This window comes from Saccopteryx leptura, chromosome 1, assembly GCF_036850995.1.
Source record: "Saccopteryx leptura isolate mSacLep1 chromosome 1, mSacLep1_pri_phased_curated, whole genome shotgun sequence".
NCBI lineage: Eukaryota > Metazoa > Chordata > Mammalia > Chiroptera > Emballonuridae > Saccopteryx > Saccopteryx leptura.
In genome coordinates, this window is record NC_089503.1 from 378,549,317 (window position 1) to 378,574,831 (window position 25,515).

Here is a 25,515-nt window from a genome sequence, read left to right on the forward strand (position 1 = left end):
CCTCTAGCTCATCCTCCACGGTGGCCAACACGTTCTACTCTACCTGAAGCACCAACCTTGAGACTGCAGGTGGTGCAGCCACCATAGAAAAGCGCATGGAGTTTCCTCCGAAAACTAAAGCTCAAACTACCGGATGACCCAGCAATTCCACTTTGGTGTATTTAGCCAAAGAAATCCAAAACCACTAATTTGAAAGGCTATGTGCACCCCTATGTTCATGGCAGCGTTATTTACGATAGCCAAGATCTGGAAGCAGCCCAAGTGCCCATCGACAGACGAGTGGATTTAAATGCTGTGGTACATTTACACAGTGGAATACTACAACAACTCGGCTCTAAAGAAGAAGGAAATGTCAGCATTTGCGACAGAATGTAGGAAGCTAGAAGATACTATGTTAAGTGAAAAAAGTCAGAGGAAGACAAATGCCATTTGATTTCACTTGCAGGAGGAATCTAAAAAACAAAATAAAGTAACAAACAAAACAGAAACATACTTGTAGACAGAGAACAAACTGATGGTTGCCAGGTGGGAGGGGTCTGGGGGGACAGAGTAAGGAAAGGTAAAGGGTTTAAAAAGTACAAATTGGCAGTTACAGAACAGTTACAGGGTTTAAAGTACAGCACAGAGAAGATAGTCAATTATATTGTAAGAACTATGTATGGGGCCAGGTGGGGACTAGACTAATCGGGGGCGGGGTGGCCACTCTGTAAGTTATACAAATGTCTAACCACTATGCGGTACACCAGAAACTAACATAATATTGAATGTCAAGTGTATTGACAAAAAAATTTTTTTAATTAAAAAATAAATAAATAAATTGCCAACCTGAACTTGTCATGCCTTGCTCAAGATCTGTTCCCCCAGGGCCAAACTCAAGCACCTTGGCCTGGCGTACAGGGTACAGGGTGTCCTTTCTCTGACCTCTGATCCCATCCCCGGCTACTCCCAGCTCTGCCCGTTGAAATGAGCGGTGGGTGCTGTGATCTTTCCTCTCCTGTCGTCTGCTTGGAGTGCCTTCCCTTCCACTTGCTCTCGGGGCTGACGCTGAGACCCAGCTTCGATGACACCTCCTTTTGGAAGTTCTCCTTGAGTGCCCCTGAGCTGCATTAGGCACTGATCTTTCGTGCTTTTGTTTCTGTGCCAGTATCAGAAAATTCGCTTCACGTGGCTTAAGTCCCAATGGGAATGAATTGACGTGTGGAACTGAATACTCAAGGGGCAGGGCCCGCTGCAGGTGATGTGTGATCCAGGGGCTTACACCGGTGCTGTCGGCTTCTCTGCATGGCTGACTCCGACTTTCCCTGGGGGCGCTTCACTCTCAGAGTCCTTGGAGGGAGTCCCATCAGCTTCAGACTCACATCCTGCCTGGTTCAGTCCAACCCAGCAAGCAAAGGCTGGCTTGTTGGAACCTGAGGGGAGATGGACTGTGGATTGTGGCCGGCTTGTTCCTACCGTGGCACAACTGTAGCGGAGGCAGACACCAGCAAGCTTTTTCTGTAACGGGAGACAGTAAATATTTTAGGCTCTGTAGGCCGAGGCAAAATTGAGAATATTATGTAGGGACTTACATAACAAGAGAGAAAACAAATTTCCCCCAAATTTTTATTGATGGGATTATGGTTACAATAACACTTGGGTACAATTTTTTTTTTTTTGTAATACAGGTCTACCAATGAGAAGCTTGGGATGGTGGAGGGGGATACCTGTTTCATCGGGGTTCAAAGTTAATTAATGCTCCCTGTCACCAAATTGGTGGCAAGTGCTCATCTATAAAAGTCATTTCCTGGCTCACAGGGCATACAAGAATAGGCAGGACATGGCCCAGGGGCCACAGTTTTTGAGTGAAATCAAACCGTTATCGATGATGTCACTACCACAGGTCTTTGTGCGCGGGGCCATCTCCGTGATGTCCCACTCGCAGAGTCAGGCTGTGGGGGCGTTGTAGAAGGCACTTCTTTCTAAGACAAGTTCATGTCCATCGGGACCCCTAAGCCTTGACACCCTCCCTATAAAGTAGGGCAAAGTTTGTTGTGCCCTTTTCACGGGGGAAACGGAGGCTCAGAGAGACGTGGCCCTCTGGGGTTTTACAGCAAGGCCTCTCTGGGGCCACTCTGAGCATTCTAAGACAAGGGCCTTGGACCTGTGCTTTGTTTTTTGTTTTTTGTTTTTTTGTTTCAAAGCCAGAAATGGGGAGGCAGTCAGACAGACTCCCGCATGCGCCCGACTGGGATCCACCCGGCATGCCCACCAGGGGGCGATGCTCTGTCCCTCCAGGGTGTCGCTCTGCCGAGACCAGAGCCACTCTAGCGCCTGGGGCAGAGGCCAAGGAGCCATTCCCAGCGCCCAGGCCATCTTTGCTCCAATGGAGCCTTGGCTGTGGGAGGGGAAGAGAGAGACAGAGAGAAGGAGAGGGGGAGGGGTGGAGAAGCAGATGGGCGCTTCTCCTGTGTGCCCTGGCCGGGAATCGAACCTGGGACTTCTGCACGCCAGGCCGACGCTCTACCACTGAGCCAACCTGCCAGGGCCACCAGGTCTGCCATTGTAAAGTACCCCACACTGGGTGGCTGGACACAACAGAGCTTTAGGGTCTCACATGTTTGGAGGAGTCCAAAATCCAGGTACCCTCTGAGACGTGTAGGGGACGACCCTTCCTTGCCTCTTGCTGGCTTCATGCAAGCTTCCGAAGGGCCTTGTCGCTGCCTCGGCCCAGTGTCTGCCTCCATCTCCACAGGGACTGTGTCTCTGTGTCTTCACATGAACACCGTGTTGTTAGGACACCAGTCCTAGAGCATTAGGGGCCACCCTGTTTCCATATGACCTCAACTTAACCGATCACATCTGTTCTGACCTTGCTTCCAAATAAGATCATATTCCGAGGCGCTGGGGTGAGGACCGCAGCATACTTTTTGGCGGACACGGTTCAACCCGTAACAACACCTATGGCCATAAAATCTTTCATAGACTTCACACATTCTCATGACCACGCACCGCTGGACACACCGTCGAAGTCACACTGACACGCCCACTCACGCATTCACACATCTCCATCGTCACAGACTCACACGGACCCGTATCTACTGCTGGGATCTCGCACGTGCTTTCTCGCGCACACGCACTCACATACACGTCTTGTCCCTCAGTCTCCGGTCTTGTATCCAGGGCCCCGCCCGCCTTACAGTCGCTCTCCTTCACGTGCCCCCCCACTCCCCCGCTCCCCCACACCCCCACACCCCCTGGCCACACTCAGAGGCCACCCCTGGGGGTCATGCTCTGAGACCTGGCACCTTCGCAGCCTCACACTTGGCTCATACCTCTCACATCCTCTCCCACCCACACAGTCTCTCCCCTTCTGACTGCTTCTCCACTCAGCACACCCCGTCCCCAACCAACCTCAGGGTGGGGAGACACAGTCCGGCCCCTGTGCCCCATCCCGGCCAGGACGCCAGGTGGACGGCCCCTTGCCGCCCAGAACCGGGTACCCCCACAGCCTTCTCCATCTCAGACTCCCACTCTCCCCTCCCCAGAGCAGACAGACAGACAGACAGACGGACACATGCGCACGCTCGCAGCCTGCACCGCCCCCCACGGCAGCAGTCTGTTCCTCATTATGGGCCAATGCGCCTGTTTACTCACCCAGCTGGAGATGGTTAGAGAGTGATAAATAATGAAAGAGAAAACAGGCTTTTCCCCTCTGCGGCTTCTATTTATGTAACATGTGTCACAGCTCACTCACAGACTTTGTTTCGGAGCTGGTTGCAGGAAATAGTTTATTTTTTCCGGACAGTGGCTTGGGGGGTGGGGCGGGGGGCCTGGGGTTTGGGTTTCTGGTCTCACGCCCAAGGGAGCTTCAGGATCCGGCACCCAGAGTCCCCCTCCTGGCCCTCCCCCCTCCCCGCCAGCCCCCCACACCCCCGACACCCTAGGGGCAGACACCAAGCTCTAGGCTGCCTTACACAGGGGGTTCTCTGACTCCACGGATTTGCAGAGAGTTGGGTGAGTGAGTGAGGTTCCCCTCCCCGCTGCTCCTGAAATCCCCCAAACAGATGGGCTTATATTAAGAGCCAGACAGCCTGGGGCTAGGACTCCCTGAGAGGAGGCAGTGGACAAGGGGCTTCCTAGGTAGCCTGCACCTGTTAGGGGGCAGGGCCCAGAAGAATTCCTTCTGTAAAGACCCCTGCCTGGTATCCACTCCGCACTCATGTCTGGGGTCCCTCTGAGGCCTCACAGTTTTCTGCTGCTGCTTCCCAGGTGAGGTCACTGAGGGCTGGGACCGGGAGGGACTTGCTGAGGTCTCTTCAACTGGCCGTGAAGCGCCAAGGCTTCAAACTCACACAGCCCGCTGCCCCCTTCTCCCAGGGCACCTCCCTGGGTAGACTTCTGCTTAGGCAGGTGGGAGCAGTTACCAGGGCGTGGGGCCCTGGAACGTGGGGGGATGTGAGGTGTCAGAGAGCTGAGACAGGCCCCCAGTCCTTCCCCAGCCGCGAAGGCAGCCATCTTCCGGGAGAGGCTCCGGAGAGGGAGAGGCAGCAGGAGGCTGTTCGCCGGGCTCCCCACACCCGCAGTGGTGCCGGGAGGTTCTTGGGAAGTCGGAAGGCAACATGCCGCCACCCGAGCCTGTCTCTTTGAGCCCATGCCTGGCCTGACAGGAAGCCCCAGTGGGGTCTCAGGTCACCTGCTGGGGACACCCAGAGGTACTGACCCCAGGAATGCAGAGTTCATGGCGGTAGATGGGCCGGGAAGCCCCCACCTCCCAGCGACTGGCGGAGAGGTGTGTGTACAGTGCCATGGGGCCACTCCTGTCCAGTGACCTCAGGGGTCCTCCCAGGACTGTCCCTGCAGGGCTATCCGGGCTGATAAGAGAAGTGGTCACGTTTCCAGGACAAGGATGTTAAGACCGGGCACCTGCGGTCTTGGGTACTACCTTCTAATTTAGTCCTGGGGTTCCTGGGAGAGAGGGACCATGTGAGGGGGCTCGAGGGGCGCCCCTTCCTGGGTTTCCTGGAGCCTCCTGTCCCCCTGTCCCCTTGGCAGGGCGGGAGTGTGGGGAAGGGAGGGCGGGCCAGAGCCCACTGCCCTAGATGCTTGTTCAGGCTGCAGCACAGAGACTCAGTGGTTTCATGGGAGCCCTGCCTGGGACCCCCCTGCCGCCCCCAACAGAGGCTCGCCGGCACACACACGCTCTCAGGGGACTCCCCTGCGTGCAGAACCCCTTCCACGAAGACCCAAAGCTCTGGACTCTAATGTGCCCTGTGGCTGGTGACCCAAATAGTAAAAATCATCATCTTAAACCTCAGGAGCTCTGCAAACTCGTCCCTAAACTTCACACTGATCCTGCAAGGAAGCTTTTATTATGACCCACCAACCTTGTGGATGAGGAAAACAGGGCTCAGAAAAGCAGAGGGATTGGCCTGAGGGCACACAGCTACTATGCGGCAGAGCCAGGCTGGGATCGGGACCCATCTCATGCCAAGCTCACCCTTCATCCCTTTTCCACGGACAGGCTGCCTCCCCTGCTCTTCTCCCAATGCTCGGCGCCCAGCAGGTGTTCGGGAAGAGAGGCCTGGTTAGTGTGTAGGCCCATACGGGGCTTTCTGTCCTACACGCTGGGTGCGGCCAGGCCCGAGCTGCCCTTCCCCAATCCCACCCTGCGCGGAGACTTCTCAGCAGACTCAAAAAGTCACGGACATCTCTGCTTTCTCCACAGTCAGAACCAGGACCAGCCTGAGTTCCTGGGGCTCCAGCCTCAGTTTCCCCTCTGTCTCTTAGACCCAAACACCTGAGCAAGGCTAGCCGGGCTGAGAGGAAGGCCCGGTGCCCTGGCCAGGCTCCTGCCTTGGGCCTCCCCCTCCCCCTGGAAGCCTCTGGGTCCAGCCACCTCCCCTCTTCCTTGGAAATGTCAGGCCTGGCACTGCCCCCCGGCCGCCCCCGCCGCCCGGGGCCCCCTGGGAGCCTGGGCTCTGCTTGCGGGCAGCGAGTGAAGCCGGCTGTAACAGAGAAAGCTCGGGCTCCTCTTTAGAAGTCCCGGAGGAGGCAGATCTGAGGCAGGGCTGCCGAGAAGGTGCCTGCAGCAATGTCAGCCCGAGAACAGCCGGCTGACAGGATGCTGAGCAGGGATTAGGTTGGGATCAGGGGAGCTGGGGAAATGAAGGCCTGTTCCCGGCTCCCCTCGCTGCAGCGGCCGCCGCCGCCGCCGCCACCGCTGTCCTGCTGCTGAGTGTGTCTTCTTGTTTGGTATCCCTCTGGGGAAGTGGACAGGGCGGGGAGAGGGCAGGGGCGAGGCCGGGGAGGGCGAGGGCAGGGAGAGGTGGAGAAGGCAGGTCGCGGGGTGCAGGGCAGTGGAGGGGATGGGGTGCCAGGCCTCCGGTTCTCAGGACCCCACCAGGGCGGGCAGCGGCGTGGGGACCCTCGGCTGGGGCCCTTCCCCGCTCGCTGGCCCTGGTTAGCTGTGGGCGGACAGCCCGCCGGACCCCTGTTACCCTTCTCCTTTGTGCAGAGCCTGTCCTGAGTGTTGGCGGCAGGACCAGTGGGGACAGAATTGATCAGGCCACATAATCCCCCAGAAAGGGGACACATCTGTTTCTACCTGCCTTCAAATGCCAAGGTCGCCTGTTCTTGGGATAGGTCATCACTGAGACCTGCCTTGTCATTGAAATGTCACCAGATCCCAGCCAAACGGGCTACCGATACAGAAGTCCAGGTCAGCCAGTACAACAAAATTCTGGTGCAACCTCGGTCCCTTGCATTGTCACTGGGTGGTGGTGGCTAAGAGCACGGGCTCTGGCCTCAGACTGCCTGGGTTCAAATTCGGCCTCTGCCACTGACTTGCGGTGTGACCTTGGGCAAGTCAGCTAAGTTTTCTATGCCTTGGTGGGAGAAAGGTGTGCCCCCCCCGCCCCCCCCCTTGTAAGGCTGTTAAGAGGATGAAGGGAATGGACACGTGAGAGGTACGCGGAGTGGGCCTGCCACAGAGGATGTATGCAGGGCGCGTGGTCTCGTTCCTTAGCGAGGGCAGAGCGAGGGAACGACCGTGGCGGCGTGAAGCGAATCGCCGGGAAGCTTCCTGAAGGAAGGGAGTGTGGACCGGAGTTTGGAGGCTGAGGCTGGGCAGGGGTAACGGAGTAGTTTGGGGGTGAGAGGCCAGCTCCCATGTGCCAGGTGAGTGCGGGCGCGAGAGGGCAGGGGTTTCAGGATGTGTCTGGGGGGGGGGAAGGATGCCCCCCTGGGAGCTCCATCCTGGCCAGTTCCAAAGTTCCAGCTCTAATTAGGGGTCACATGACCGCTCTCTCCCAGTCCAGCCAAGGGCAAGCCAAGTGTGCAAAGACCATGAAAAGCTGCTGTTTCCCATGGTGACCTTCACAGAAGGGGGCTGTTCTAGACATTCAAGCCATTCACAGAGGCTTCCAGAACTCCCGAGTCCTCTGGACGTGCTGAGGGACAGGCAGCAGAGAAGGGTGCAGAGACTACAAAACTGCTGAGTCCTCTGGACATGCTGAGGGACAGGCAGCAGAGAAGGGTGCAGAGACTACAAACCTGCCGGCAGAGCCCCTGGGGTTGAGTTCGACTCTGCCACCAACCCGCTGTGTGACCTGGAAGAAATCAATTAGCATCCCTGGGCCTTAGTTGCCTGGTCTGTGCAACAAGATTGATTGATGCAGGAACCAAGGAGGGGAACGGTGCCATCCAGGGCTGCCTGTCACAGAGCCTGCTCCCCCTGGCACCCCCTGCAGCTCCTCCGGGGGTCCTCAGCCCTCCACCCTGGGCCTGGATGCCCTGGCCACCGCCTGAGGGTGGGGAGAGGGTCCTGGCGGGTGGGAGAGGCTGCGATGGGTCCTGGCCATTGAGAAAAGGATCTGCTGAGTGATCTCCGGGGGAAAGTCCCTGGGCCAGCGGACCTAGTCCCAGAGGTGTGGAGGGAGCTCCTGGCGGGGGCTTGTACCCTTAGGGGACCGGTTTCTGGGGAAGCTTGGTTCAGAAACACCTTCTCTTCCCCCCCCCCCGCCCCGTCAATAAAAATTATGTCTATTTATTATAGGAAATTTAGAAAATACAGAAAAGCATAAAAAAGGAGATAAAGTGCGTATAAAGATAATACCACCACTCAGAGATAACCATGGTAAGATTTTACACACTCATAATAGTCACAGGGATGTAAATTATAACACAGAGAATATGGCCAATAATATTGTAATAACTACGTATGGTGCCAGGTACTTGTAAAACAGGGGAACGCTAGGCAAAGTATATGATTATCTAACCACTGTGCCGGACACCTGAAACCAAGACAAAATACTATTGAATGTAAACTGTAACTGAAAAAAAAAAAAGAAATGTTTTCCAAAATAAAAAAATATAGATACACTCATGAGCATTTACACACCTGTTCACAGTACTCTCACACACATAGGTAACTTTTTATTATAGCATAACACAATGTATGTATATCTCAAAAAATTTAGAAACAACATCATGAAATCATAAACGCATTACTGTTTTTTAAACAACGGATTTTTTTTTTCCCATTAAACAATGTACCGAGAAACCTTTTCCCCAGATTATTACATATTCTTCTCCAACCTAATTTGAAACGACGGTAGAGCCCTCCATCTTTTGGGTGTACTGTAAGGCATCTAATTTTATCCATTTGCAATTGTTGGTTATCCTGATTGTTCCTAGATGTGTGCTATTATAAATAGCACTGTGACAAACATCTTTGTAGAGCAGTGGTCCCCAACCTTTGTTGGGCCACGGGCCAGTTTAATGTCAGAAAATATTTTCATGGACCGGCCTTTAGGGTGGGACGGATAAATGTATCACGTGACCGAGACAAGCGTCAAGAGTGAGTCTTAGTCGGATGTAACAGAGGGAATCTGGTCATTTTTAAAAAATAAAACATCATTCAGACTTAAATATAAATAAAACAGAAATAATGTAAGTTATTTATTCTTTCTCTGCGGACCGGTACCAAATGGCCCACGGACTGGTACCAGTCCGCGGCCCAGGGGTTGGGGACCACTGTTGTAGAGAACCCTTCGAGGGGCGGCTGGCCCTGAAACGGTTTGCTTAGAGGTCTCTCCCCAGCTCCGTGTTCGGCCCTCTAGGTCGGACTCTTGGTCGGGTTCTCCAGCTGGGCTCCTGGTTCTCCCTCCGTGGACACCCAGTCATCGCTGAATGGCACTGCATTTCTGGAGTCGGTTGCTCCGAGCTGAGGAACTAAAATGGTGGGCTGATCGGGACGTGCCCACCTTCCTAGCTAGATGACTCAGGGGTCCCCACTGCCTCTCTGTTGGGCCTCCCAATTTCTCCTGGAAAAAAAAAACATTCCGAAGCCCAGAGCCATTGGCCTTCCTGGAGTCCCAGGGAACTGCCTGGTTTTATCTCTTATCTTCTTTTCGGGCAAACCAAACTGTGCGCCCCCCACTCCCCTGCCAGGACCCTCCCTCTTCAGGTCCCCATCCCTGACTCATCTGAGTCCCTTTTGCTATGTCTTCAGGCTGCAGGCCCAGCCCACAGAGCCCTTTCTCCTGCTCATTATTGCTCCAGCTCCCGGGTTCCCCAGGAGGCAGCCCTCCCTGCTCCCCACTTCTGACAGCACAGCCCGCTGGACCGGGGGCGTGCCCACGCTGCAGCTCAGACCTCAGCCCCTGCTCTGCCTGCCACCTCGCAGGGCACCAGGGAGCCCTTTTGTCTCTTCCTCCTGGGGGCTCTGCGTGGATGCTGTCACTCTTCCTAAGACAGAGTTGTAGAATCTTGGATTTTGGAACTGAGACCTCAGCTCCCAGTTAATCAATGGGCCTTAGAGAGAGAGTGAGAGAGAGAGAGAGAGAGAGAGAGAGTTAAGAGACAAAATCGAGAGGCAAAACTTACTAATCTAATTTCTTAAGCAACCATGCTACCAACCTCCTGCAGATTTTCTGTTTTTACAATTTTTATTCTTTCTCTCTCTCTCTTTCTCTTTCTCTGTCTCTCTCTCTCTCTCTTTCCTCTCTCTCAGCTCCGACACACTCTCCCACCCTCCTGTCCTCGTTTCCCCTCCTCTCCCCTTCTTTTTTAAGTTTTTTTTTTTCTTTTAACTTTCAAGGTCATTCCGGACTCCTGAAGCCGCCAGTCCCTCAGTGAGACGTGAGCGCCACTGGCGTCCGTGGCCTCTGTTTCCGTGGCAACCCAGTAACCATTAATTTTCAATTAAAGGAGACAAAAAGCTCGATGACAGCTCCAGGTCTGCTGAAGATGTCAAGAATCTGTATTAATATACAGCAAGAGCGCATAATTGTGTGTCCATCTTCCAGAGCAGCGAAAAATGGAGGGATAATTACCAGCTCGAAAGCCACTCTGTAATTTAGTTCTTACTGTCACCACAGCCCTACACATTAGCATAAATTAAAAGCGGAGTTTATTGTTATCAAAGTGCATTGATATCGCCAGACCCGCTTTCTTCCTTTTAACTGTTTGTCGTGGGTAAGTGACTCCCCAACTCTCGCTGGGGTCTCCTTGGGGTGGGGTGTGCAGGGGCAGCTGGGCTGCTGGGGGGTGAGATCGGGAAGGTCTTGGCCAATGTCTGCCATCTTCCCTTGGGACCGATGGGGACAAGGGTCAGGGCACTGCACTTCTGAAGGGGTCTGGGGATGAAGGGGGCGTGGATACTGACTCACCTCTCCCACTGGGGGGCTTTGTTTTGCTCAAGCTCCTCCAGCTCTTTCCAGAGGGGCTGCTGTCCACCGCAGGGCCCCCTTTCAGTGCCTCGCACAGGGGAGGGCAGGTGATCGTGCCAATGCCAACCTGTTAAACAAAGGAATGAATGGATGCCCCAGGGGCCTCATCTCAAGGGGTGGATATCAGAGGGGGGCTTCCTGACTTCCCAGTTCTGATCACGGCCAGCTCCTGGTTCTGGCACCGTTCCTGCTGGACCTGCTGGGCCTGCAGCTCCCAGCGTGGCCCTTCTGGACCCCCTCTCCCCTTGCTGCTGGACCATCCATCACCACCTCCCCCCCAACACTCCCTCCTACCTGGGTCCTGCCGCGCTGTGGACTCACCTCCAAGTAGAATAGTTGAAGCTCCTCGAAGTGTCTCCCTACCAGGGTGCCAGTGACAGCGACAGAAATCATAAATTTCCGTGAATGGGGGATGCGGGGCTTTCTTGCATTCTAGCCAGAGAGCTGTCCTTCAGAAGGGAATTTAGTGTAATTACCCTTAAGGGAGCGATCCTTAAACAGTCAGTCACAACACTGACCTCCTGGCTGAGATCTGACAGCAAAATTACAGGCTGTGTACTCAACAGAAGGGGCATCCTCCTTTTGGGGGGGGGGTGGGAGGGGTGGGAAGGAAGGAGGAGGAGAAGCGAAAGGAGACGCAGAGGCTTTGAAAAGAGAAGCCCAGGCTTCCAGCTGCCCAGTGAGCGGGTTCTCCTTGGCAAGGCAAGTGCGAGGCAGGGAGAAGGTGCCCCAGAGGTCCCAGGTTCAAGGGGAGGGGTTGGGGCGGGCAGTCAGGCCCTGTAAATCTTTGGGCCATGGTCAGTGATCTTAGCCGAATTGCTCTCATTGTACGTAGGGGTTTGGAGGGCGTTAGGAGCTATCTGCTGAGCTACTCAGGGGCGTTTCCCCAGACAGGTCTGTCCCTTGGTCTCTCACACAGTGCCTGACATTTCCCCAGCTCTTCTGAACGAACACATCCTAGGCCCGGTTAAACTGCCCCTGGGTGACCTGGTGGGACTGAGATGCTCATCTGTGACCATTCCAAATCTAGCATGGACTCATGTGTCAGATGTACTGGCCTGTCACGTGTCACATCCCTAAGGACACAGGTCAGGCAAGTTATCACAAGGGGACGAACAACTCTGGTGTGCAGACAGATCTCCATGGACTATGGACCCTGGAAAGGGATGGAAGCAGGTCCCCAAACCTCACACCTGGGGAAGGGGGGGGGGGCGACTAAAACCAGTGGGTCAAACGCCTCCCAGAGCAGAGGTTCCCCACTGCTCAGCCTCTAGCCCTAACCTGTGCCTCCGTTCTGCCACTGATGGTTGAAAAATTCCTCCTAAGCGCAGTGAAAATCTGTTTTCCTGAAATTCCTCCCTTCCTTTCGGAGCCCAGGAACAAGTCTAAAGTTTCTCTGGTGAGACTGTCTTTCAGCTACATGAAGGCAAAGTCCAGCTGTCCAACGTCTCCTTCAATTCTGGGGCCTGGTGGGCTCAGCACCGCTCCACTCACCCTCCCGTGGAAGAGCCAGAAAGGAGTCTGAAAGGACGCGGGAGGGCCCGAAACACACATCCAGCATTTACTGAGCACCTACTCTGCTCCAGGCACAAACACCTCCATCCTACTTTCATCGTCCCAACCATCCGGCGAGGGGAGGATATATTATTCCCAGTTTACTGTAGTGCAGTGGTCTCCAAACCCCGGGCCGCAGACCGATAATGGTCCGTGGGCCATTTGGTACCGGTCCGCAGAGAAAGAATAAATAACTTACATTATTTCTGTTTTATTTATATTTAAGTCTGAACGATGTTTTATTTTTTAAAAATGACCAGATTCCCTGTTACATCCGTCTAAGACTCACTCTTGATGCTTGTCTCAGTCACGTGATACATTTATCCGTCCCACCCTAAAGGCCAGAGCGTGAAAATATTTTCTGACATTAAACTGGTCCGTGGCCCAAAAAAGGTTGGGGACCACTGCTGTAGAGGACAGAAAAGGCCCAGGAAGCTGCAAGTCACTCGCCCCCATGATGTGTTTGGCAAAGGGCAGCCCCCTGGTCCCTGCTGAGGACTTTCCTTGCCAATCCAGCTGCTTTTGTCCCCAGACCCCTCAGGTACCATGAACTCTGTCATTGGTCTGCCTGCCTCCCCACCTTCAAGGTGCTTTAGCTCCAGAGAGGCTGTTTCTCTTCTCTACCTGGCAGGGGAAGGAATTCCAGGGGACACCTAGCTCAGGCCCCACTTCCTCCCTGAAAGCCCTCCCACCTTCTGTAATTGCTTCAATGACAACCTCAGCTATTATTTGTGACCGCGGGGCCACATTCCAGGGCTCTGTGCATAATACGAGGCATCTCATTCACTTCTCCCTGGAGAAGAGCTCTCCCTGGCCCAGACCTCTGCCTGGACCCCTCTAACCAGTGGTAGGATTCAAATAACTTAACAACCGGCTCTCGGCCCTAATGACCATTTTAAGTATAAAAAAACCCGATATACCAAAAGGTAGTTTATTATTTCCTGCATTTAATACTTAAATAAAAATAAAAGAGGTATACAAAACTAGATTATAAGAAACAGTTTTAAAATTTAATGAAAAAAATATTAAATATTACCTGACAAAGAACAATAAAACTGTTATTTAAGACATTTCCATATTGCTTCTTGATTGGTGTCCTCACTTGCAATTTTTCTCTCCCATGGACGAAATGAACATGACTACGCTTAGAATACGCTGTTGCGCAGATGAACATTAAAAAAGAGTAAGGAATGTAAATGTGTGATTTCTACATTGGGTGGCTGCCCAGGCACCCACCTTAGAGAGAACCCTGATGACAAGTGCTATTTTAACAACCGGTTCTCCGAATACAACAAAAAATTAGGTATCGGTTCTGCTGAATCGGTGCAAACCGGCTGAATCCCACCACTGCCTCCAATCTCAGAGATCTGCACCTCCTTCAGAGACCACTGTCCCAGTGGGGCCCAACCTCACCATCCTTTTCCAGTTCCTCGCGCCCTGCTCTATCTCTGTCCCTAGCCCCTACCACCTTCTAATGCAGGGGTCCCCAAACTACGGCCCGTGGGCCGCATGCGGCCCCCTGAGGCCATTTATCCGGCCCCCGCTGCACTTCCAGAAGGGGCATCTCTTTCATTGGTGGTCAGTGAGAGGAGCATAGTTCCCATTGAAATACTGGTCAGTTTGTTGATTTAAATTTACTTGTTCTTGATTTTAAATATTATATTTGTTCCCATTTTGTTTTTTTACTTTAAAATAAGGTATGTGCAGTGTGCATAAGGATTTGTTCATAGTTTTTTTTATAGTCCGGCCCTCCAACAGTCTGAGGGACAGTGAACTGGCCCCCTGTGTAAAAAGTTTGGGGACCCCTGTTCTAATGTATAATTTAGCCATTATTATGGTCATTGTCAGTTTCCCTCCATTCTCAGCTCCAAAAGGGCGGAGACTTTGTTCTGTTTTCTGTCGTTGTATCCCAGGCACTTACAACAGAGGACAGTGTCTGGTATACAGCAGGTACTCAATGCGTATTTGTCAAGTGGAAGGGGAAGTACTTAAACCTGTTTGAGGCAGGCACCGTATCTTTACAGTAGAGAGGACCCAAGTCTCTAGGTATGGGTTAGGTGGCTTGTCCAAGTTCACAGAGCTGGCCATACCCGGATTCAAGCCCTCATTCAGTTTGGGCTGCTGAGGATGGAACCCCTGGAGGCGCCCTGAGCCAGGCTCTTGTTCTGAATTTTGAGTGGGGGGCTTTGTGTCTGCAGGCCTAACAGGGTGAGAGAGGCTCCTTCTCCTTCCAGCAGCAACTTTCAGCCCCCCCACTCCACTCCCACCCCAGCCTGGGAGGGGCTGGGGGGGGGCAGTCCGCAGGTGCAGTCCAGCTCCCCTCCCTGCCCTGAGGTCTGGTTCCCCCCTGGGCTGGAGGCCACACCCAGAGCCCCCCCCCCTCCCCGGAGCCCCTGGGAGGCCCGCACCCTAGACTCTGAGAGCCTCTTCTCCCTTAGATGTGGCTCCGGGCCCCAGAGTGCCCACAGAGAACATACATCTTAAACAAACACTTCTCCTTGCTGTTTATCTCCCTGGCCTTTAAACAAACTCTTTCAAAGGTTTCTGCTGATAGGAGAGATTTACTGAAACCCATTCCCTGCTTAAAAGCCCTGGGTTTATGCTGTCGGGGTGGGGGCAGCCAGGGGCCTTCAAGCCTGGGGTTTCTCTGCCTCCCGGACTGCATGTTTATCCTCCAAGCCTTGATAGAGGAGCAACACAGGCTAATCTTTATGGAAAAGAAAATAAGAAGAGCAGAAAAGGGGAGGCAGGGGGAGAAGTTTGGTTCTTGTCAGGGACTCCATGAGGTCTTGGCAGGGCCTGGAAGGCAGCGCCCCCGAAAGGGCAGCCCGAGGGGCGGGGTGCAGTGCTGGGGAAGGGCGGGGCTTTCTTGAACTTCGACCCAAGGCCCTTGGGCAGGTGAGCCTCTTCTTGGGCCCCCACACCCTGGACCGAAGCCAGAGTGGGCCTCTCTCAGCCCCTGGGAGGAGGGCAGGGCAGAAGTCATGTGACTGTGTATTTACTCCTGCTTTTGACCAACATTTAGAAGGCACCTGGTCCATGCCAGGGCCTGGGGGAGGCACCTAGTCCATGCCAGGGCTTGGGGCACAGAGTTGAGTAATCATTAACATTGATTTCAGAAAGTCTGTGGGCCTGGCATGGTTCTACATAGTTACGTGGACCTAGAAGTAGATTCTAGAATAATCCCAGTTTTGGAGATGGGAAAACCAAGGCACAGATTGATTACTGGGCCTCCTCCCCCCCCCCCCCCCCCGAGGTTTTGGTTTAAATGGATGCAGTGTGGGCATCCGATTCTGAAATGTCTCCTGAGCGGAGAGCTATTTCTGTACAGACTGACACTCTGGCTGTCCCCTCCCTATCTTCCCAGTCCTAGAGTATCTCATCAATTCTAAGGTGCTCACACCTGAAATCGGGCCTGTCTCGAAACCCACTGGTAGAGGGACATGAAGTAACAGTGCACCTCATAATCTTAGGTTCGAGGAAATAGAGTAGTCCCCCCTTATCAGAGGGGGATCTGTTCCAAGCCCCCCCCCACCTTCGGGGATGTCCGAAATAGCAGGTAGTACTAAAACCTAGATATACTATGCTTTTTCCTATATATAGCCATGATAAAGTTTAATTTATAAATTAGGCACAGTGAGAGATGAACAACAATCCCTAATGATAAAATAGGACAACTATAACAATACGCTGTGATAAAAGTCATGCGAATGTGTTCTCTCTTTGACTCTGATAACCGAGAGCCCCCCCCCCCCCCAGTGACTAATGGGTGGGCAGTGTGTGCGGTGTGGAGACACCGAACAAAGGGATGATTCACGGCTGGCCCGGTGGGATGGAGCTGGATGTCTCAAGATTTCATCACACTACCCAGAGCGGCGCGGAATTTAAAACTTTGGAATTGTTTATTTCTGGAATTTTCCATGTAGTATTCTCAGACCTCGTTTGATCACGGGTAACTGAAGCTGTGGAGAGTGAAGCAGCAGGTAAGGGTGGACTGCAGGGGAGCAATGGAGAACGAACATCTGCCACCTGTGGGCCTGGGCCACGGGGTTTGCACATTCCCTCCTTTAATCCACTGCCCCGAGCTTGGAGCTTGGAGGCAGGTGGGTCGGTCGTGTGGGCGCCTCTGATGAGAAAACTGAGGCCCTGAGAACTTAGTATCTTGCCCAAGACCATCGGGCTTGGGGGATGTGGATTTCAACTCACATTAAACGGCCTAATATTGATTCCTGACCCTGGCAGGGGGCTTTATATTTTTTTTGAGCTGTTTTCATACTTCTTTTATCCATCGAGGAAGACCCTGAGATGCAGAAAGGTGAAATGATTAAAGTCCCACACCTGACTTCTCAACCCAGGAATGCGAAAGACCCAGGAGAGGTTTTAGTTCTGTTTTTTCTAAGTGTGCCTGGGCTGTTGTAGACATAAGAGGCTGCTCCTCAAAGGAGAACGGGGCCGGGGCCGTGGGCCGGGGCAGAGGCCACCGAGAGTGCGGGCCATCTGGGGTCCAGGCGCTGAAGGCTGGAGCCGAGGCCTGTCCTGGGGCCTCCTAAGGGCAGAGGCCCGGACAGGGGCCGGTGTCATGGCAGACTCTCCTGACTACAGTCTGTGCTTTATTTGTGAAGTGGAGACGCTGTGGTGGCAGGTGGGGAAGGGAGCAGAAGGCAGGTAGGAATTTCCACTCCTTCCTGCCCAGGGCTCAGGCCGGAAGCCGCGCCCCTCCCTCCCTGTTTACACTCGGCAGCTCCAGCTCCGACACCACCCTCACAATAGCGCAGAGGGACACCCCTCCCGCTCCCCACTCCACGCTCCCCCCTCCCCCACCCTGCTCTGGGCCAAATACCTTTCCCCTCACCCTGAAAGCACCTTTCAGCACCTGGGCCCTGCAGTTGGGCCCAGCTTCCAGGGAAGACAAGGGGAGAGTGTGAGGAGGGGGTGGGTGAGATAAGGTGGGGAGGTGGGAGGCAGTCCAGGCTAGGACAGAGCTATGTGAGTGATCGTCTTGCACTCGTCACCTTCCTTCTTTGTATTCTCTTTATTTTTTTAATTGGTGTTTTTTAGAGAGAGAAGAGGGGAGACAGAAACATCGATCTGTTCCTTTATGTGCCCTGCCTGGGAATCCAGCCCGTAACCTTTGCACATTGGGACCATGCTCTAACCAATGAAGCTATCTGGGCCATGTTTTAATTTTTATTTTTCTTTAATTTTAAAAAGATTTTTTTAGAGAGAGGAAAGGAGCGAGCTAGAGAGAGACATTTGTATTATTTTTTTTTTATGACACCCGGTTTTCCAAACCTTTCCTTCCCCCCCTAGCAACGCTGCTCTAGAATACTTCATTCACACCAAGGTAAACACGACTGATAACAGCTTCTAAAGTGACCCTTCCAAGAGAGCAGTGCGTTTTGGCAATGGCCTCTTTGTTTGTCCATTCATCCTTTGATTTACTCAACAATTTCCTTTGGCATTCCTGGGGACCCTGCATCCCATCTGAGAGCCTCGGCCAGGACATCTCTAAGCTGTTTGGTGGGCCGGTGTCCAAGCTTTGGCCTTTGCCGGTAATGACACCTCCGCCCTCTTACACAACATGTAGATCCAGTGGCAGCAGTCCAAACTCTCCTTTTCACAATTCAGTGAAAGGAAAGGTAACTCATCCTTGTGAAAAAGTCCAGGGGACTTTGCCTGAACTGAAAGGGGACGTGTTCTCATGGTAGGTTTTCAGGTGTCCACTGATCATTTTATTCTAATAGTTTGGCCACGGGGCTGAGCTCCTCAGGGAAATTGGGCAGGAGCCCATCGGGAACATCAGGCCTTCGATGGACTTTCCGAAGGGGGCCATTGGCAATCGGGGTGCTGGGTCCTTTTCTCTGTGTGTCCTTCTCAGAGGAGAGGGGCTAATGGAGCGTTAGTAAGGGAAGGCTCTGAGCTCAGAGCTGGAAGGGATGCGAGAAATCACCTACTCCGGTAGTTTACAAAGGGTAGAGTGGCTTAAAAGTAGTACAGCTTTTTAATAAACTTAACTTACACTAAAACGCAAAACAGCTACGAGTTGTGGCCATGGTTGAAGTGGGGAGGGCGGCTGGGCCTTGCGTACCCCCACTCCCCTGAAATGGTCCAAAGCTCCCTTGCGGAACTCCAAAGCTGGTTCAGTGACCCACTTTACAGACAGGGAAACAGAGTCAGAAACACAGCGGGGAGGATGGCAGTCCTTGGGGTCCTCCACCCCCCGTGACCTGCTTTTGGTTCATGTTCATTCCCTGGACTCATGATGAACTTAACCTGCAAAATCCTACCCACCCTTAATGGCACCTCCTCTGTGGAGCCTTTCCCAGTTCTTCTATCCTGTTCTGGCCCCACCCCCTTCTGCACCCAGAGCTCCTGCTTTGGCCCCTCACTGAGGATCAACTTCTCTTGCGTTTCTGCTCCTCTGAAGCAGGTCTCTTCTCCCTCCCTGGACAGCTAGGCTCTCTGAGGCCAGGTGTGCAGTCACAGGAAGATGTGACCTTGGGTTCTGGGGTGTAGGTGAACTGCTGAGCCCCTGGTGAGGGGGGTTCTGACTACTGGACAGACCTAGTTCTCATCAGCTCAGCTGGGAGGGCACTGAGTTTGGGTAGCAGGACTTTGGAGATCTGAAGCAGGGCAGGGGGAGGGGACACAGCCTTTAGAGCCCCCCCCCCCCGCCCCAGAAGAAGGATGGCGGCACTGCTGGGGGTAGGGGAAGAGAAGCAGGGCTTCCACACCTCCCACATCACTATTTCCCTCTTCTCAGGCATTTTAAGAGCTCGGACTCAAGCCCTTCAAGAGCTTTTGAAACAATTAGATTTGCAAGTGCCCAGCGCTTAGTCTAATTGCTTAAAAGCCACTTCAGGCTCCAACTGACCCAGAGTAAAGCCTGTTGGGGGGGGGGGGGCGGGGGGCAGGCAGGGAGACCAGAGACACTCCATTGCCCTATTTCCCAAGCTTTTCTTGGTGACTAAGGGCTGGGCCAGAGGTGATGCCAGGAGGAGGCCTTTGACTGTCCCCAGCTGGCAGATCCATTGTCATCTCCCTGTCCCTTCCCCAGGCCTTGCCCCTAGGGAATCCATTACATGTCATCCTTCTCTCGTATAGTGTATATACCCTTCCCACGTAAATCCCAGAATCCTCACGACCAATATTCAGAGTTAGGAAGCCATTAACCCAGGTAAGCAGGCCCAGAAGTGGCAGAAGGCCAGCCTTGTGGTGTCTGACTCAGACGTAATGCTGTGTCCCTGGGATCTCCTGCTACTGGGCCACAAGGAAGTCAGTTCCATCGCTCCATGTCTTCCTGATTACTCTTTCCTCGAATTCTGGTTTCTGCATAAAATTCTTTCTGGCCCAAGACCTAGTAATGTTCCGTATCACATAGAGTCAACCCTTCCCTGACGCCTTCCAGCCCTTGACCCCATAATTTAACCCCCTCTCCCCTAAACCGCAGCCCGCTTCCATGCCTTTCGTGTGCTGTGCACCTGCCCTCCGCTCCTCACCACCCAAATGGAGCATGCCCCCCCATTGGTGTGCCCAGCACTAGGCTAAGCAGGGGGAACACTGGGATAAATAAGCCGTGGGTCCTGCTCTCAGAGCGACACGTTTCGTTGGAACACAGAAACATAAACAGACTTCTTGATTTCTTTGCTAAATATTTGTTAAACACCCACTATGTGCCCAGATGCCGTTTCAGGCCCTAGGGACATTGAGGTGAACAAAAACAGATACAGCCTCCACTTCCTGGAGCTCACATGGTCGAAGGAGAGACAGGCAATGATGCCTAAGCTAAGTGATGTATCCTCTGCCAGGTGGGGGTGAGTGAGTGAAGGGAAACAGAGCGAGGTATAGGAAAGAGAAGGGTCTTGGGGGTGAGACATTTGAGCGGAGACCTGAGGGAAGGAAAGGAATGGCTTGTACAAAGGTCCTGAGGCAGAGATGCCTTTATGTTCAAGGAGGACCAAGAAGGCCAGTATGTGACTGGAGAAGGATGAGTGAGGGGAAGAGATGGGAAAATGAGTCAGAGGAACCAGGGAGCACATGATAATGAGTGCCGTGGTCTTAGCAAGGTCTTTGAATTTTAGAGAGAGACGGGAGCCACTGGGGGGGGGGGGGTTGAGCAGAAGTGACATGAAGCTCGCTGTGACTGCGGGTGGAGGAAAGCCTGGAATAGGGGTGGGAGCAGGAGCACGGAGACCGATTAGGAAGCTGGGTTAGGTGGGTGGTTGGGGTATTGGGAAGAGATCACTGTGATATGGTGTAAACACTCTATTAGGAGAGTGCACTGTAGGGACCCTCGATGCGCCCGGAGACAGGGCTGGACTGTTGACAAGAAAGGATCGCTGGAGGTTTGATCACAGACTGAATCTTCAATGAGGAGGAATTGGCTCAGACAGGAGATGGGAGATGGGCCAGAGGGGACAGCAAGAGCTGAGATGAGTGGTTCACACGTTGCAGGGAGCTGGGATCAGTGTAGATGAGCCAGCATGTCACTGAGAAATAGGGCACGGCGTGGGCTGGGACCGGAGAGGTTGGGAGCCAGACACATTGAAAAGTTTGGGCAGCAGAGAGCCACAGAGGGTACCAAGCCTGCCCCCGTAGAGTCCAATTTGTGCTGGGAAATGATGATTTTGGCTGTGGGTAAGGGGGAGGGGCAGGACTGAGGGCTGTTGTGGAGACCCCGTGACAGAACTGGGAGAGTGACCTGAACTGCAGGAGCAGTGATGGGGCTCGAAGATGTGTTTCAAAAGGAAAGTCACCCAAAATGTCCAGATGTTGGCTGATTAGCTAAAAGGGTGAAGAACAGAATAATAACCCATGTTCAGCTCCAGTGCCTCCAGACTAAGTAAGAAGCCCCCCTCCCCTCCACTTAGGGCCCTCCTCTGGGCCTCCTCACAGGGCAAGGAGTCTGAAGGCTCCACTGGGAGCCACCTTCCTTCCAGATCATTCTTCAGATACCCAGGGCCCTGGAATTCTCATGTGCAGACCCTGTGCAGGCCGCCTCCCCAGGTCCGGCCTCCAGGGTGAAGCATGTCTGTGCTTCCTCACGCTGAGCTGAATGCAGGGGCGTGTAGAAAGCTCGTGCATGTGGATCGGGGTGTCCACGTGTGTCTCCTGAAGCTCTTCATGGCTGAAGGTGATGTCGGTGATGGGAGGGCAGGGGCTGGGGGGACAGTTTCTCCCTGCCCCGCCCTGTGCAGAACTCCAGGAAGCCTGAGAAAGCTAAATTTGAACCTGGCCTTCCAGATCTTTAGAAGGTAGACGTGTCAGCATGGGAGAATAGAACATATTTTATTTAACAGTTTGTTAACTTGATTTATAACTTTTAAATATTTAGACGTATGGAATGTGGGCCTCCATTTGTACTTTTGCCCGATCCAGGAAGGGTGAGTGGAAAACTCCCCAGGGCCCGGATTATGTCTTCTTTGCCTAGTTCACTCTCCCGCCGTGCACCCCGTCCCTGGGCCCCTGGGCCTTGGTAATTTCCACCAACCTGGAAAGAGCATCAGATCCCAGCCCGATAGCGAGAAACGTGGACTTCGTGTGGCCCCAGGAGAAAGGCTGGTGAGGCCACTGCAGAGGCCTTTGGATGGTGTGACCTGGGCAGGGGCTGGGGAGGAAGCCGGCTTCAGCCTAGGGGTGAGGAGCCAGGACCCCAACCTCTTCAGGATCGAGTGGCCTGGGCTGGGCATTTAACCCTCAGAGCTTCGGTCCTTTTCTTGTAGGACTAGATAATGACAATAATCCCGAATTACCGCTGCCTCACAGGACACTGGGGGAAGAGGCAGTGAGTGAGTGTTCGCTATTCAACGTTGGTTATTACTATCATGTAACATGGCCCTTTGAGGGGATTTTAAGCCAAGCTAAGGGGCGGCTCCTGGCGAATGAAGGAAGGAGTCTGAGTTGGTTTTGGTACCGGATCTTTTTCTTCCCACTTTTTAGAGTTCTCCACTGGGGGCCACACAGTGATCTCTCCCCACTCCCCCCCCCCCGCCCCGAGACCCGTCTCCAGGGCTGTCTGATGTTTGGGTAACTCGCCTGTTCTGTCTTTTCCAGTTCTACCTTCGACATCCTCCCATTCCTTGGAACCCTTGCCAAGCAATTCACTTGCATAATCTTGAGGCCCCTACTCACAGGAACATAGGAACGGGTGAGGATAGGCCCTAACACGTGATCGCCTTCGACCCTTGTAAGAATCCCCGGAGCACTGTTCCGGCCGCTCTGATCCCTGTGCTGCACAGGAGACACCAAAGCAGAGAGAGGTGAAGCCGCTTGCCCAGGATTTTTCAGTGGGCGAGTCACTGAGCCAGGACTAGACCCCAAGAACGTGGGGCTGGAGTCTACTCTCCTTCCGTTGAGGAATCCAGCCCTAGTCAGAGCTCCTGTGACACTCCTGCTTCATGGAGTTCAGCCCTGCTGGCGACAGGGCCCGGTCCCAAAGGGTGCATTCATGGGGACACTGCAGGCACTCAGCAGGATGAGGGTAGGTTGATGGTCTGGTTTGTGGGGGGAGGGAGAGGGAGTTCCTTTGGTTTCCATCAGATTATAGCTGAGGGCCTTCCGGGCACAAACAAACAAACAAACAAACAAACAAACCGAAAGACCGTCTCTGTTCAAAGGGGCACGGGCTCTGAGTAGTTCTGGAAAGGAAGGTACTTCGAGCGCTGTGAATTCTGAGGCAGAGCTTCTTCAGCAGGGTGGGTTCCCATCGTGGAGGGGATTCTCTCGGGACAAGCAGCTGCTCCTCCCCCACCCCACCCCTGCCTCAGCCCCACAGCCTGCCTCTACTGGGGACCACAGACAACTATGACACAGGTTCCAGACGCAGCTGCCCGACTCAGGGAGCGAAAGCCCAGCCCAGGATACTCGGCCATGGCTCGTTGAGGGGACACAGACGTTGGATTCTGCCCCCCCCCCCCCCGGAGCTTACAGTCTCCCGGGAAGATGGACCCACGCACCAGGGGACATCGTGCAGAAAGAACATCAGCCGAGGCCTGCCCTTTGGCCCTGCAGCGAGCTCGCCCTGTGGCCTTGGGCATGTCAGTCACTTACCCCCTCGGATTTGGGTTCCACGTCCATAAAATGAGGAAGTTAGGCTTGATCACTGGATGACATCTTGCAGTTTTTCTCTGAACAATGGGATCTGCACGTCTAATGAAATCCAAACCAGGACTCGGCCACGGAAAGTAGGGCTGCTCTGCTTCTGAGAGGTAGGGAGCCCACATGTGCTGGCTTCCTCTGCTTTGCAGATCATTTCTAAGGGCAGCTCCACGTGTCCCCGATTGGTAGGCCTGAACCACGTTGAAAGAGCTTGGGACGGGCCTCCTGGAGGAAGTCACGATGGACTTGAAGGCCAGAAGGATTGTGATGTGGGGAGGATGGATGAGGCAGGGTGTGAGAAAAGACGCCGAGACTGGGATGGGAAGGGCATGCACAACCTGTGTCGGCACAGAGCCAGCCTGGCAGGCATGGAGGGTCCTGACCCAGAGAGGAGGCGGAAAGGACCTCAGAGAGGAGTTCCTGGGACCATCCAGGGGCAAAGAGGATTTCTGCAACAACTGGGAACACCAGGCCAGGCTCCTTCCTACAGGAACGTGAGGTGGAGTCCGTGGCGGCGGGGAGGGAAGGGGGCGGCGTCAGGGAAATAGCAATAATCATAATGTCCAGGTAGGAGGGTGTTCAGGGTGCAACGAGTGAATATACGGAAGGCTTGGAACAGCGTCTGAATAGGTGGAGTGCTGTAGGAGCCTTTGTTCAGGCCGGAATGGGCCCCGAGGTTGCCAGAGCTGTGCGTCCCTGCTGGCTTCTGTCCTAGCATGGATGGTGATGGCCTAGAATGTCAGCAGCCTCCACGCTCAGCAATTCGGGTGGTTATGAGCTGTGTATGTGCGTGTGTGGAGAGTGTTGTTGCAGGTGTCTTTCGGCCACTCCCTAACACAAAGGCGCTCGCACACACCCGCACACACACACACACATATACACACACTTTCCTCTCTCAGTCCCCTCTCTGTTGCTGATTCACTCCTGGCCGTCCCACCCCCTGCTCCAAGCCCACACCTTGCTCTCAGCCTCCTCCTTCCCCTTCCCCTTCCCCTGTGCCCCCCGCCCTCCCACTCACCATAAATCTGTAACTCCTGAGTGGGGGCGGGGGTGGGGGGAGCGGGGGTGGAAACGCAGCAAACCCCAGCTAATTTAAACGGTGATAAATCTCTGTCTATCAGGTTTGTTGTGAGCACAAACATTGCCAAACAAGGGCCCAGATGGCCTGCAGGCCCTCCTCCCCTCGGTCTTCAGAGCTTTAAATGGAAATGGTTGCCTTACACATCTATTTACTACTCGGAGGGGAGGCTTGAGTCCAGAGGTGCTCGGGCAGGAAACAGGGGACGGGCCAGGTGGGAACTCTCTGCAGCCCAGACCTGAGCGGGACCTCCCCGCCCAGTCCCTCTGCCTTCACAGGTCCTGGGGTGCTGGAGACAGATCGAGGTGAGCGCTCGCTGACACAGACTGGTTAGGGGAGGGAAGGAAGGACCCCGCCACCCCCCCCCTCCCAGTTGATATTCAGGCCTCAACCTGCTCCAGTTACCAGACACACACCCCTGGGCAGCCAGACCCGGCTCCTCCCTGTTGTTTTCCAAGTTCTTCACCCTCTGCCCAGAACTTTCTCTTCTTCCCATCTGGCCAGTTAAAGCCTACCCTGTCCTTCAAGCCCTAGCCAAGCCCCGCCTCCTCCAGGAAGTCTCTCCGCCCTTAGTCCTCATGGACCTCTCTGGGCAGCATTCCTACTGCGCTGGCCCTAGGAACCCTGCGTGGTCATTCCGAGACCGCTGCTTCAGAGGTGGACAGGTCTGGGTGCACAGCCCGGGTTTATTACGAAAGGGAGGGACCTGGGGCGGGTGAACCTGCCAGCCTCAGTTTCTTGCTCTGGAAAATAGGTATCATCGTTTTGGGATCATTGTGAAGTTTAATGAAGTGAGTGCAGAATGTGGTCAGTCAGCAAAGTGAGGGGCACAGTCTCGGGGCTCCAGGCGTGTCAGCATTTACTATTGGTGCCACCCAGATGTGACCGGGCAGCACGCTTCTCTATGCCCAGTCTTTCCATAGAGACGTGTGTGTGTGTGTGTGTGTGTGTGTGTGTGTGTGTGTGTGTGGGGTGAGGTGGAAGAGGGTTGGTTCTAGTTAGGGTCCCCTGAAAAGAGATTTTGAGACAAGACCTTAAGTGCAGACAGTTTATCTGGAAGGTGGTCCCTGGTAGCTG

At 53.9% G+C, this 25,515-nt stretch overlaps 1 long non-coding RNA gene across 1 annotated transcript; it reads right to left on the minus strand.

Moving 5' to 3' along the window:
- Nucleotides 1–22,393: 22,393 nt before the first annotated feature.
- On the minus strand, nucleotides 22,394–24,928 carry LOC136389577 (uncharacterized). Its single transcript, XR_010748316.1, has 3 exons — nucleotides 24,855–24,928; nucleotides 23,313–23,585; nucleotides 22,394–22,493 (listed from the first exon to the last, which is right to left on the minus strand). It is a non-coding gene; the product is annotated as an uncharacterized lncRNA (long non-coding RNA).
- Between the last annotated feature and the right edge of the window lie 587 nt (nucleotides 24,929–25,515).